The 15,427-nt window shown below is 37.8% G+C and overlaps 1 protein-coding gene across 3 annotated transcripts in view; it reads left to right on the forward strand.

Annotated features, from left to right (window-relative positions):
- AP4S1 (adaptor related protein complex 4 subunit sigma 1) overlaps positions 1 to 15,427 on the forward strand; it is a 48,166-nt gene that overhangs the window by 3,748 nt on the left and 28,991 nt on the right. Inside the window, exons 2-3 of one of the 3 annotated variants that reach the window (XM_059879183.1) lie at positions 12,908 to 13,004; positions 14,682 to 14,715. The exons of 1 other annotated variant lie outside the window; for it this stretch is intronic. The gene's annotated coding sequence lies outside the window, so the exon portion shown is untranslated. The remainder of the gene's footprint in view (positions 1 to 12,907; positions 13,005 to 14,681; positions 14,716 to 15,427) is intronic. One more of the 3 variants, XM_024981955.2, reaches the window with a different exon arrangement.

Genomic DNA, 15,427 nt, shown 5'->3' on the forward strand with positions numbered 1-15,427 from the left:
ATCCCATTCCTCTGGGTTGTGCCAGTGCACTGGCTTTGAGTGCCCTGTTTCAAGCATGGAAGTTGGACTGGTCATATGTTTTACATATTATAATATACGTGTTTCAATGCTATTCTCTCAAATCATCCCACCCTTGCCTTCTCCCTCAGAGTCCAAAAGTCTGTTCTTTGTGTCTCTTTTGAAGTCTTGCATATAGGGTCGTCGTTACCATCTTTCTAAATTCCATATATATATGCATTAATATACTGTATTGATGTTTTTCATTTTTACTTCACTGTGTATAATAGGCTCCAGTTTCATCCACCTGATTAGAACTGATTCAAATGCATTCTTTTAAATAGCTGAGTAATATTCCATTGTGTATATGTACCACAGCTTTCTTACCCATTCGTCTGCCGATGGACATCTAAGTTGCTTCCATGTCCTAGCTATTGTAAACAGTGCTTTGATGAACCTTGGGGTACATGTGTCTCTTTCAATTCCGGTTTCCTCAGTGTATATGCCCAGCAGTGGGATTACTGGGTCATATGGCAGTTCTATTTCCAGTTTTTTAAGGAATCTCCACACTGTTCTCCATAGTGGCTGTACTAGTTTGCATTCCCATCAACAGTGTAAGAGGGTTCCCTTTTCTCCACACCCTCTCCAGCCTTTATTGTTTGTAGACTTTTTGATAGCAGTCATTCTGACTGGTGTGAGATGGTACCTCATTGTGGTTTTGATTTACATTTCTCTGATAATGAGTGATGTTGAGCATCTTTTCATGTGTTAGCTATCTGTATGTCTTCTTTGGAGAAATGTCTGTTTAGTTCTTTGGCCCATTTTTTGACTAGATCGTTTATTTTTCTGGTATTGAGTTGCATGAGCTGCTTGTATATTTTTGAAATTAATTCTTTGTCAGTTGCTTCATTTGCTATTATTTTCTCCCACTCTGAAGGCTGTCTTTTCACCTTGCTTATAGTTTCCTTCGTAGTGCAAAAGCTTTTATGTTTAATTAGATCCCATTTGTTTATTTTTACTTTTATTTCCATTACTCTGGAAGATGGGTCATAGAGGATCTTGCTGTGATTTATGTCACAGAGTGTTTTGCCTATGTTTTCCTCTAGGAGTTTTATAGTTTCTGGTCTTGCATTTAAATTGTTAATCCATTTTGAGTTTATTTTTGTGTATTGTGTTAGAAAGTGTTCTAGTTTTATTATTTTATAGATGGTTGACCAGTTTTCCCAGCACCACTTGTTAAAGAGATTGTCTTTTCTCCATTTTATATTTTTGCCTCTTTTGTCAAAGATAAGGTGTCCATAGGTGCATGGATTTATCTCTGGGCTCTCTAGTTTGTTCCATTGATCTATATTTCTGTCTTTGTGCCAGTACCATACTGTCTTGATGACTGTAGCTTTGTAGTATAGTCTGAAATCAGGCAGGTTGATTCCTCCAGTTCCATTCTTCTTTCTCAAGATTGCTTTGGCTATTTGAAGTTGTTTGTATTTCCATACAAATTGTGAAGGTATTTGTTCTAGTTCTGTGAAAAATACCATTGGTAACTTGATCGGGATTGCATTAAATCTATAGATTGCTTTGGGTAGTATATTCATTTTCACTATATTGATTTTTCCAATCCATGAACATGGTACATTTCTCCATCTATTTGTGTCATCTTTGATTTCTTTCATCAGTGTTTTATAGTTTTCTATATATAGATCTTTTGTGTCTTTAGGTAGATTTATTCCTAAGTATTTTATTCTTTTCATTGCAATGGTGAATGGGATTGTTTCCTTAATTTCTATTTTCCCATTGTTAGTGTATAGGAATGCAAGCAATTTCTGTATTAATTTTATATCCTGCAACTTTACCATATTCATTGACTATCTCTAGTAATTTTCTGGTGGTATCTTTAGGGTTTTCTTTGTAGAGGATCATGTCATCTGCAAACAGTGAGAGTTTTACTCTTCTTTTCCTATCTGGATTCCTTTTATTCTTTTTCTTCTCTGATTGCTGTGGCTAGAACTTCCAAAAATATGTTGAATAGTAGTGGTGAGAGTGAGCACCCTTGTCTTGTTCCTGACTTTGGGGGAAATACTTTCAATTTTTCGCAATTGAGGATAATGTTTGCTGTGGGTTTATCACATATGGCTTTTATTATGTTGAGGTATGTTCCTTCTATGCCTGCTTTCTGGGGAGTTTTTATCATAAATGGGTGTTGAATTTTGCCAAAGGCTTTCTCTGCATCTATTGAGATAATCATATGGTTTTTATCCTTCAATTTGTTAGTGTACGTTGTGTTTAAGTTGTCTATATATGTATTCCTCAGTAACACTCATACTAAACACTGTGAAAGGAAGACCTGCACATACCAGGTACTATAAATCTTTACTTTTATATATATATATTTTTTTTTTTTTTTAATTTCTGAATTGGCTGCTATTTTTTAGATACTTTTGTTAGTCCTTGGTGATCACTGAGAATCAGACAGACATAATCTCTGCCTTCACAGACTTTCCAGTCTAGTTTTAGGTTGTTGATAATGGTACCCTCAGTACCTGGCACAGTGAAATCCCCAATAAATGTTTGACGAATAACGTAAATTCAGACTGGACTTATGTAAATATTTTTTCTTCACCTCAATCATTTTAATCAGTTTTGCTACCATTCTACCAATTGTCTCTTGAGGTTCAATGACCAGAACCGTCCTGAGTACTAGTAGTAAAAGGCACCAAAATCATCTCCTCTTTTGGGAAAATATATTTTACACCATTAAGTAATGCTCAAAATTCTCCAAGCCAGGCTTCAGCAATATGTGAACCGTGAACTTCCTGATGTTCAAGCTGGTTTTAGAAAAGGCAGAGGAACCAGAGATCAAATTGCCAACATCCGCTGGATCATGGAAAAAGCAAGAGAGTTCCAGAAAAACATCTATTTCTGCTTTATTGACTATGCCAAAGCCTTTGACTGTGTGGATCACAAGAAACTGTGGAAAATTCTGAAAGAGGTGGGAATACCAGACCACCTGACCTGCCTCTTGAGAAATCTGTATGCAGGTCAGGAAGCAACAGTTAGAACTGGACATGGAACAACAGACTGGTTCCAAATAGGAAAAGGAGTTCGTCAAGGCTGTATATTGTCACCCAGTTTATTTAACTTATATGCAGAGTACATCATGAGAAACGCTGGACTGAAAGAAACACAAACTGGAATCAAGATTGCCGGGAGAAATCTCGATAACCTCAGATATGCAGATGACACCACCCTTATGGCAGAAAGTGAAGAGGAACTCAAAAGCCTCTTGATGAAAGTGAAAGTGGAGAGTGAGAAAGTTGGCTTAAAGCTCAACATTCAGAAAACGAAGATCATGGCATCAGGTCCCACCACTTCATGGGAAATGGATGAGGAAACAGTGGAAACAGTGTCAGACTTTATTTTTCTGGGCTCCAAAAAAACTACAGATGGCGACTGCAGCCATGAAATTAAAAGACGCTTGCTCCTTGGAAGGAAAGTTATGACCAACCTAGATAGCATATTCAAAAGCAGAGACATTACTTTGCCAACAAAGGTCCGTCTAGTCAAGGCTATGGTTTTTCCTGTGGTCATGTGTGGATGTGAGAGTTGGACTGTGAAGAAGGCTGAGCGCTGAAGAATGGATGCTTTTGAACTGTGGTGTTGGAGAAGACTCTTGAGAGTCCCTTGGACTGCAAGGAGATCCAACCAGTCCATTCTGAAGGAGATCAGCCCTGGGATTTCTTTGGAAGGAATGATGCTAAAGCTGAAACTCCAGTACTTTGGCCACCTCATGGGAAGAGTTGACTCATTGGTAAAGACTCTGATGCTGGGAGGGATTGGGAGCAGTAGGAGAAGGGGACGACAGAGGATGAGATGGCTGGATGGCATCACTGACTCGATGGACGTGAGTCTGAGTGAACTCCGGGAGTTGGTGATGGACAGGGAGGCCTGGCGTGCTGCGATTCATGGGGTTGCAAAGAGTCGGACACGACTGAGCGACTGATCTGATCTGATCTGATCTGATTGTGCTTTGTGTACATGACTCCTGTTGACACTGCAGCAAGCTCCTAGAATCTTGGCCTCTGTAGGTAATAAGCTTTCCCAAATTCACCTACAACTCACCTGACTGGAATGTTCTCCCTAAACTGTGGCTGAGTCATTTCCTGTCTTCAGTATCAACCTTTGAAACTTGCTATATGTTGTATCATTTCATCAGTCTTGATCATCCCTCCTCCACTCCCATTGATTCTCCCAGTTTCAGTATACAGCTGCTGATTTTCAAGAATGGCTGCCTATTTATGTCTTTAGTCAATTTTGAATTTTAAGGGTCTTTTTTCCCCACTAGCTAATCTTAGACACCTGTGTGCTTATTACATCTGACCCAAAAGAGATTTGTCATATTAATATTTCATGTGCATATATCAGCAAAAGTATGTTAAGGAATTCTGGCTTTTAAAAAAGTCATAGTGGCTTACACTCAGATACCTTCTCCCTAATTACTGCAATACCTGATATACAAAGTATTTTGTCCCTGACTTGGAGAACTGTATAACCTCCTGTAGTTACTGACCTTAACATCCAGTTTCATGCCTTGCTGACTATGTACCTGACATCCCTCTAACAAAGAGCTCAGACTGGTTCACAGTCACTGGTCTAGTCATCTTTTTCCATCATCTGAAAAGATTGTGACAATATTCTTATCTCCATGAAGAGAGAAAGCGGAAATCAGAGTTCTGGGTCACTTCCGCAGCTCTTGGTAGAATAGGAAGTGTTTCTACTCTTAGATCAGTGAGTGTACATGTTTATTTGAAAAAAATAAAGTTTTCTTTCACAGTTCTGCCTCCTCCTGTCTTGTCAGTGGATTCAATATTTACTATTTCTGGCTCACAAATTATTTGCACTTTTGAAATCACTTTTAAGGTAGTTTGGGGGTGATTCAGTCACTTGGGAAAATTGTATAGTATTTACATCTATAAATATAGACAACAAACTAGTATTAGAGCCTAGAGAAAGATCTTTGAGAAAAAAGTTGACATGTGTTCCAAAAGCAAAAGAGCAAACTGCAATGCAGAAGTAACAGAAAAGAAGGCAGCTTTGACCTGCACCGTGGTTTAACCTGCAGAATAAGATCAGATACCTACTTCTCATTAAAGCTGCTGCCTGTGGCTAGGAAAAGTATAAAAATATATGTACAGTACTTGAACTATTCAAATAGTGTATTGTGTGGAAAAGAAAAGGCAAAGCATCTTCGCAGATTATAGAAAGATAGGCATCAAAATGAGGAAATTCAGCATGCCATATAAAATTCCAATTCAGGTTCATCCCTGAATTGTCTCCCGGGTAATATGAGTCAGAAGGCAGTAGGCTGTGATAATACTGTATAATAGCTAACTCACAGAGATGTCAAAACTGCAGGGAAAAAAAAGGATTGCCAAGAACCCAGTTCCTCCTAAACGTTGGCTTAAAATGAACGACCAGGTCTGTAAACATGAGAACCAAATGACAGGAAAATGTGACAATAGGACATTGCCAAAACTTTCCTCAGTAATAATTTAACAGTCTTGGAAATGTGGTGTGTCTCCTGTGGCGGCAGCGGGGAGAAGGTTCAGAAGAATAGTACCAGACACGGACACCTTGCCTGGGCAATCTCTGCTGAAGATAGTGTTTTCTTTGGAAAATATTTTAAATTTGGCAAACATTCACAGAAACTGGTTTTTTTTTATAACAACACATTTTAAAAGATGGTAACCTCTAGTTTTGTCTATTAATAGACCAACCTAAAGTACATGACAATTATCCTACAAAAAAAGATTCAAGAATTCCTTTGAGCATATTAAAATAACTCCTCTTCCTCCTTTTGTATTACAGCTTTCAATATAGTAATTGGATATTATAAATTGTATTGTGTGTAGACTTTTTTATTTAACTTTTTAATTTTGGATTCAGTCATGCAAAAATAGAAAAAAGTCTAATAAAATGCCATTTTCAACAATTAGCAATATTTTGCCATTTGTATTTCACCTATTCCACTTTTTTTTTTCTGAGTGAGAAATTTTTTTGACTATTAGAAAAGTTTAACAAAAAAGTTTACTGTGAAAATATACACTGCTTGATTTTTATATGGTAGTAAGTCCAGCCCTTTAGAGACAGGACATGTGGAAGCAGTTGATTTCCTTGATACACACAACCTCTGTGTGTTATACAGAGTTATACAGTGTTATATATGTGAATTATACTCATTCCAAGGTTTCTAAAAATGATGAGACAAGTTTCTTACATTACTGCCATTCCACTATGGTTCTGTCACTTGCCAGTTGCCATCTCCACACATGCATATATTGCATGATTCATAAAGGAATCAAATCCCCAAAGACTTCTTGGACATGTCCATCACCATTTAATTTCAGTGATAACTTCTTGTCCATAAATTTTTTTCAACTCAAGAGGGTGAGCCTTGCTAATGGTGTATACTCAGCAAGCTCAAAGATACCCTGAAACGGAATTCACGGCCTCCCTCACACTCCTTCCCATGCCCAGCCCTGGGAATGTTTTAAAGTAAATGCCAAGCATCATTTTATTTCATTGGCATATATTTCTCCAAGTATTTTTAACACAGTAGGACCTTTGTTTTTTTCAACATGCCACAATACCATTATCACATCTTTAAAATTGTGATTCCATTATACAGTCTAATCCCTAGTCTATAGTTTCCCCGTTTTATCTTAAAAAAAATTTTTTTTTTAAGTTGGTGGTTTCAAACTAGGATCCAAACAAAACCTACATATTTCCTTTATTTACTGTATCTTTAGGGGTTTTTTGTTTTTTTTTTTTGGATTTGTCTTCCTCTCAGCCCCACATCATCGTATCATTTATTTGTTGAAGGGATGAGATTATTTATCCTGTAGAATTTCCCACATTTGGCTGATTGCATTTTTATTGTATTATTTAGCATATTCCTTTCTCCTCCATATTGTCCGTAAGCTGGAAGTTAGGTCTAGAGACTGGGTTTGGTTCAGGTTTTAATATTTGGGGATGAAAGTACTTCTCTATTGGGGCTGCAGTGTACTTTCTGTTGCACCGTAGCAGGCAGCACAGAATGCCCAGTTGTCTCAATTTTACTACTGTAATGTACTAAACTTGATCAGCCTGATCTAGCTATTGTCAGTGTTAGCTGAACTAGCTAACTGTCTTTTGAAACATTTTATCGTGTTCTACTCCAACGGTTTCTGCTCAGTATGGTGTCTGTCTTTCTATAAAAGAGCTTCCCCTGGATGTTGCTGAGCCTCCAGGATCCTGGATGGGACCTTTCCTTGAACTCATTGGCAAAAGAGGGGCTTCCCTGGTGGCTCAGTGATAGTCTGCCTGCAATGCAGGAGGTATAGGTTTGATCCCTGGGTCAGGAAGATCCCCTGGAAAAGGGAACGCGGCCCACTTCAGTATTCTTTCCTGGGAAATCCCATAGAGAGAGGGGCCTGGCAGGCTACAGTCCATGGGGTTGCAAAGAGTTGGACTTGACTTAGCACTAAACCACCACCACCACCATTGGCAAGAGAGATCCTCCAAGTTCTCAGTGTGGTACTCAGATTCTCTCCTGGGGTTCTCACTTCAAGCAGGGGAGGGGGTCACCCTTCCTTTCAATGGTGACTTGGTACTGGGCTCCTTGGCTATTTTGACTGTTGTTATTGTTTAGTTGCTAAGTTGTGTCTGACTCCTTTGTGACCCCATGGACTTGTAGCCCCACCAGGGTCCTCTGTCCAAGGAAAAAGTGTCCAGGTTTCTCTGTCCAGGCAAAAATACTATAGTGGGTTGCCATTTCCTTGATCTTCCCCACCCAGGAATTGAAACCCCATCTCCTGCATTGGCAGATGGATTCTTTACCACTTAGCCACCTGGGAAGCCTCTTTTGACCCTTAACAAGACCACATTTTCAGACCTCCACTTCTGCCATTAAAATAGCACAGCTGTGGTCTCCTCATTCTAGTGTTAAGAGTAGATAGTGTTCCAGAGGTCCAGGGGATGTTTTTCACTTGGTTTTTGGTAAAGATATTGCTGTACAGGTTTTTCTTTTTTTGCATTCTTCTTGGCTCTTACTGTTTTCTGTGAGAAGATCCTAGGAACTTCCAAAACTGCTCTGCTACTGTTTGCTCTCCCTCACTTCTCTGCACTCTTGGTGTTTCAAAGTTTAAGTTGCCTTCTAGTTGACCTACATTTATTTATCAGAGTCCTGCTATTGAAATAGCTCATTTGACTTCTGTTAAAATAACTGTGACTTTTCCAAGTCTTAGATGTGCGATATAAGCCAGTATAAATTTAAGTGTGAATATCCACTGGAAACGGTTGGGAGGCTCTCATCTGACAGCTTTAATCTCTTGTTTACATTTTTGGCCAGGAGTATACCATGTTGCTCTACTTTGTTGTGAAGTTCAGAAAAGCAAAAAGTGACGCTGGGTAAAGGGCCACCAGGCAGGCCACCTGAAAGGCTCTCTGTTTACCCTGACATCTGATCTGAACAAGAATGATACTAAATTCAAATACATGTCTGCAAACTTATCCTGGACAGCATTTGCGAGGTTTATTTTATTTATTGGAAGTAGAAAGGGAGGTTAGCTGAACTCACTAGGAGAATAAGTCAGAAGAATTTTGGAAGTTGAGGTCTAATCACAAATGTTAAACACACTGTTACAAATGCAGCAGCAGGAGCTTTATTGTCTTAAAGTTGTACATTATCTGATTGAGCCACTTCTCAGACTTTAAGCTGCATGTTGAGATCAACTAAGAACAAATTGTCTGTTAGAATTACAATTACCTTTTGTGATATGCTCTGGAGTCAAGATGAAAACTGCCAAGATATGCATATTAACAAGTGAAAGCTTTTGAATAGAAGATACAACTGGGTAGAACTTGATTTACGGTGGTGAATGGGGAGTGAAATTGCGCGTCCATGGTCACAATAATAGCTGTCACTGAATCACTGGAGTCTTGAGGCAAACCTGGAGATACAGAACAGTGAGTGAGAACACAGATGCTGGAGCCCAGCTAACATGATTGGGTTCTTCCTCAGCCATTTTACTTTGTGACCTTTGGCGAGTGACTAAGTTTTCACGTCTGTGAAGTGGAGATAAAAACATTCCCTAACTCATAAAGCTATTATGCGCATTAAATGAATATAGGTAAAGTATTCAAAATAGCACTTGTCTGATTGGTAAACACTGTGTAAGTGTTTTCTATTATTATTATCTGTCTTCAAGAGTAGTTTTATTGGGTTATTAGCACATTTTATCAGAAAGGGTGAATAATGCCTCTCAGGTTATAGCAGTGGAGTTCTTTCATGACCACCATCAAATATTGGGATCATTAATTACTTACTTGAATTAGAGTTAGTTGTGGCCATGTAACTAACAAAAAAGATGGATTCTGTTGGTTGAGTAAACTGATCCCCAAATTTAAGTTTAATACAGCCATTTTTATGTTTCATTGTTTCTTTCAAAGTGATTATCTGCAAAATGGAGCCATAATTCTCTAGCGATATCCTTAGGACTAAAAAATGTTCATGTAACTTTTAATAGTGCTTCATTTTAACTTAGGACACACTTTAATTAAGATCTTAATAATGTGAGTGTACAAATGTAGTTTTATAGTATTGTTTTCTTACATATTTTTAAGGAAAATATCCACATCGTTACGAATTTGCTCCCCCCATGTAATGTGAACATTAGAGTAAAAGACTTTATAATGTTGAAACAAATTAATTGCAGATAAATTAATGGAGTGATGATTTTATAGAAACATTTTCCATAATTTGAGTTTTGCACTTTAATTTATAATTGTCTTTTCTATAGACTTAATAAGTTGTATTAAGTTCTATTAAGAACTATTAATAGACATTTTTCTTTTTCTTTCCTTTTTTTTTTTGGCTGCATGGCATGTAGGATCCTATTTCCCTAATCAGGAATTGAACCTGGGTCCCCGTAGGGCACATTGAACTTATGACTGCCAGGAAAGTTGATAGACATTTGTATAAAGTAAGATTCCTCCGTGTCCCAGTGGGGTTTTGTTTATTTGTTTGTTTCTTTTTTGACATAAAACTGTAGGAGCCATCAGCAAATCAAAATTTAATTCTCAAGTCCTTTAGTTTGATCTGAATTTAAAATATGTAACATTGTATTTGACCTTGTAAGGGTACTTACACACTTATCACTTGAACCCTAACACAGAATATTTGAGGGAAAAATGTGCAAGAATAATTTATCTGCGTATGTCTTTCACAGTTTTCATTGGAAATCAGATGTTTAACAAGGTTTAACAAACCTAATTTAAGAAATGCAGAGTTAAGTTTATCAAAATGCAGAACATCTTGTTAGAAGTATTTCCAATCTGAGAAATAACTTGATACACCATTTTATGGGAGTGGAAAATAATACATAGTATTCCAAATCCTGAAAGATGATGCTGTGAAAGTGCTGCACTCAATATGCCAGCAAATTTGGAAAACTCAGCAGTGGCCACAGGACTGGAAAAGGGCAGTTTTCATTCCAATCCCAAAGAAAGGCAATGCCAAAGAATGCTCAAACTACCGCACAATTGCACTCATCTCACACCCTAGTAAAGTAATGCTCAAAATTCTCCAAGCCAGGCTTCAGCAATATGTGAACCATGAACTTCCTGATGTTCAAGCTGGTTTCAGAAAAGGCAGAGGAACCAGAGATCAAATTGCCAACATCCGCTGGATCATGGAAAAAGCAAGAGAGTTCCAGAAAAACATCTATTTCTGCTTTATTGACTATGCCAAAGCCTTTGACTGTGTGGATCACAATAAACTGTGGACAATTCTGAAAGAGATGGGCATACCAGACCACCTGACCTGCCTCTTGAGAAATCTGTATGCAGGTCAGGAAGCAACAGTTAGAACTGGACATGGAACAACAGACTGGTTCCAAATAGGAAAAGGAGTTCATCAAGGCTGTATATTGTCACCCAGTTTATTTAACTTATATGCAGAGTACATCATGAGAAACGCTGGACTGGAAGAAGCACAAGCTGGAATCAAGATTGCCGGGAGAAATCTCAATAACCTCAGATATGCAGATGACACCACCCTTATGGCAGAAAGTGAAGAGGAACTCAAAAGCCTCTTGATGAAAGTGAAAGTGGAGAGTGAGAAAGTTGGCTTAAAACTCAACATTCAGAAAACGAAGATCATGGCATCCGGTCCCACCACTTCATGGGAAATAGATGGGGAAACAGTGGAAACAGTGTCAGACTTTATTTTTCTGGGCTCCAAAATCACTGCGGATGGCGACTGCAGCCATGAAATTAAAAGACGCTTACTCCTTGGAAGAAAAGTTATGACCAACCTAGATAGCATATTGAAAAGCAGAGACATTCCTTTGCCAACAAAGGTTCGTCTAGTCAAGGCTATGGTTTTTCCTGTGGTCATGTGTGGATGTGAGAGTTGGACTGTGAAGAAGGCTGAGCGCTGAAGAATTGATGCTTTTGAACTGTGGTGTTGGAGAAGACTCTTGAGAGTCCCTTGGGCTGCAAGGAGATCCAACCAGTCCATTCTGAAGGAGATCAGCCCTGGGATTTCTTTGGAAGAAATGATGCTAAAGCTGAAACTCCAGTACTTTGGCCACCTCATGTGAAGAGTTGACTCATTGGAAAAGACTCTGATGCTGGGAGGGATTGGGAGCAGTAGGAGAAGGGGACGACAGAGGATGAGATGGCTGGATGGCATCACTGACTCGATGGATGTGAGTCTGAGTGAATTCTGGGAGTTGGTGATGGACAGGGAGGCCTGGTGTGCTGCGATTCATGGGGTCGCAAAGAGTTGGACGCGACTGATCTGATCTGATCTGATCTGAATCCTACTTCAGCCTGCTGGAGTTCCTCCTTACTGACACATTGTTACATTACAGTATCAAATCCTGGAAGGAGCCTATCTGTAAGACCCCTAGACCTTTGCCTCCTCTCTAAAATTAAGATATTAAATGTATTTATTAATGAAAAAATTCTATGAAGATTTTTAGTTGCTAAGCACAAATACTTAATTTGAGTGGCTGATTTTAACCAAACAATTTGGAATAAGATTAACTACCAGAAGTACCTCTTCACTATTTCTAGCCCACGCCCATGTTTTGTCGAAGTAAACATCTATTTCCCTTTTTTAAAGTTATTTTAAATTTCAGAATAAGTTACCCTTAACATTAAAGCCAAAAAGAATATAATTTTAGAAGAAAAATTTTTATTTTGATTTTGAAGGATGCCTGTTGTTACTCCATTTTGTGTAGTAATGGGAAAGTTGAGTCCGGTTACTTACCTGAAAGCAACTTTTCTATTCTAAGAAGAGTGGAAGGTAAGATAACAACCACAAGAACAGACTATGATCTCCAGCCTTTAACATTTTGTTTCCTTAAACTTCGCAACTCCCACTACCACCAGATCCGATAGCACCTCCCTGGCAAATGACTAACAGTCTGTTCTCAGTTCCTCCATCCCCCACTCCACACACACACACATGACTAATGAATAAAAATAAAACAAGTACTTTCAAACGGACAATGTAATGGTCTATTTATAGTATATAAAGTCTTCATCCTTAGTTTTTGAAATATGGCTTTTCTCCCTTGCTTTAATCACATTGCTGTACAGATACCCCTTGATTTAGGATAGAAAGTCTGATACTTGAACATCTCCAAAAATACAACATCTGTCCTTTTTAGTGAAACTTTCAGCTTGTCTCAGCTTTTATTTATGTATGTGTTTTAAATGCGTGTGAAGTGGTCTCTTGTTGTGGTTTTAATTTGCGTTTTCCTAAGGATTAATCATGTTTATGTACAAAAAACCATGCTTATTTGGATTTTAAATTCTTAAACCAGAATTCAGTGAGACCTTTTTTTTTTTTTTGGCCATGCTCCAGGGCATGCAGGATCTTAGTTCCCCTAATAGGGATTGAGCCTGTGCCCACTGCAGTGGAAGTGCAGAGTCTTAACCACTGGACCACCAGGGAAATTCTGGTAAGACTTTTTGATCAATTTACCAATATGGCTTTAGATCAAGATTTGAGAGTCACATGAAGCTTTAGAAAATTTTCAGATATACTACCAGGAAAATGGTAGACCAGACTATTAAGGTTTATTCTCAAAGTACTTTCATAATTTTTCTGCAAAATTGTCAGCTTCAGGGTTCCCACAAATCCTGAATTTGATTGAAATTTAACACTTTAAAATATTTTAATAATTTTAAAACTACTTAAGTAAAATAGCAGCCTGCAAGCAAAATAAGTCAAATGTGGTTGAAATATTTCTTGAGTGACCCATGGATTTAGCAGAAAGTGAAAGTTTCAGCTGAAGCTGCTGGAACATGCATTCTAAATCATAAAGGAGAGGTTTAGAGAGAGATAGGGAACAAGGAGGAGAATGGATGGAAAGAAAAGCAGATGGTGATGGATTTCTTGAAGGCAGATTTCCATAGTCTTAGAACTTCAGGAGGAAGACTATGCAACCTACACTGGGGAAGAAGTCTTGAGGAGGAAAAAGGGGGATTCTGTGCTTTACGTTTCCTTCATCTCTTTAAGTCCTTACAGAAAAGCCTCTGAAGCAGCTGTCTTTATTACCCAGTTGGTAGATGAGAAAACTGAATTATCATAAAATTCCAGTAAGCAAAGAAACAAGCTGTTTCAGTGTATTAAAAAAGAATATATAACATATGAATTCCAAGGGAGGTGCTCCAAATTAGATGGAAATCTGCTACTGACCAGTATTGTTTCCTCTCATTTATGGATGGAGAAATTCAGCAACAGCTAAATAACTTGGAGGCCTATGGAATGAAAAAACATGGTGTGGCAAATAGTATCGAGCACTCTCTATGTATGTTTTTCCTGGGTTAGGCCATACTGATTAGATGCTGTCAGCACATCGATTTTGAAAAACAGTATGTATTTTAAAGAAGTATGGCATTTAGAAATGCCACAGTAAATGGAACAATAGCTTCATTATTAAACTTTTAGTTTTGAGTTGGCTAATTTTGTAAAAATATATAATGTAGCTCAACATTTTTTAAACAAACTCTTTTTATGTGTAACACATTAAGTAAGATACGTCTTAAAACTTAGGGAAGAAAGCAAAGTAAGGATGGAAAACTAAAATTGCCCCTAATTCTACCATCCAGATTTAATTTAACTGCTTCCTTTCATGCTTATTATAGTAGCCCTGAACTTTGTATAATATACATGTGCATATATAAGTTTAGTAAATTTACAAAGCTGTGTAGATATTACCATGCAATTAAATCCAGATTTTGAAGATTTCATCATCCTGAAAAGGAACCCCACCCTTGTTTTCCCCCAAAACTTTCTCTCCTGGCCCTAGGTAACTACTAATATGCTTTCTATCTCTATAGATTAGCATTTTCTGGGCATTTAGTATTAATAGACTTTGTGCAATAGTATTTTGCATCTGGCTTCTTTCATTTAATGTAATGTTTTAAAGGTTCATCCATTTTGTATTAATAGCACAGCAGTATTGTTATCGAATAGGTTTCCCCTGTCTGTAGATACACCACATTTCTTTTAATCCATTCATTAGCTGGTGGACATTTGGTTTGTTTCTATTTTTTGTCTATTAAGTGTGATGCTTTTATGAACATTCATGTACAAGTAATTTTTATGGATATATGTTTTCATTTCTCTTCAGTATATATTGAGAAGTAGAATTTCTGGATAATGTGGTAAGTTCATGTTTAACTTTTTTAAAGCAACTGCCAAGTTGTTTTCCATAGGAGTTATAGTATTTATGCATGATACAAAATTAGTACACAGAAATCGGTTACATTCCTAAACACTGACAGTGAACTATAAGAAGGAGAAATTAAGGAAACAGTCCCATTAATCGTCACATGAAAATTCCCTGTCAGTCCACTGCCCTTGCACTGGGGGTGAATGTGGGTTCCATCCTCGGTTGGGGAACTAAGATCCCACAAGCCACAAGGCACAAAAAGAATAAAATACGTAGGCATAAACCTACCTAAGAGGTAAAAGACTTGTACTTGGAAAACCAGCGGACACTGACCAAAGGAACTGAAGATGACACAAAGAGATAGAAAGATACATTGTGTTCTTGGATGGGAGGAATCGATATTGTTAAAATGACCATACTACCCAAGGCAATCTACTGATTCAGTGCCATTCCTATCAAAATACCTGTGGCATTTTTCACAGAACTGGAACAAATAATTTAAAAATGTGTATGGAAACACAGAAGATCCTGGATAGCCTAGCCACTAGGCTACAAGGGAACCTCCTATATTTACAATAAATTTTAATTTATGAGAGTTGCAAAGATATTACAGAGAATTTCTGTATAGCCTCACCTATCTTCCCCAGTGTTATATTCTTGTGTTACTGTGGTACATTTGTCATAAAAAAACAACATAGGTAGCA

Source organism: Bos taurus, chromosome 21 (assembly GCF_002263795.3).
Source record: "Bos taurus isolate L1 Dominette 01449 registration number 42190680 breed Hereford chromosome 21, ARS-UCD2.0, whole genome shotgun sequence".
Lineage (NCBI taxonomy): Eukaryota > Metazoa > Chordata > Mammalia > Artiodactyla > Bovidae > Bos > Bos taurus.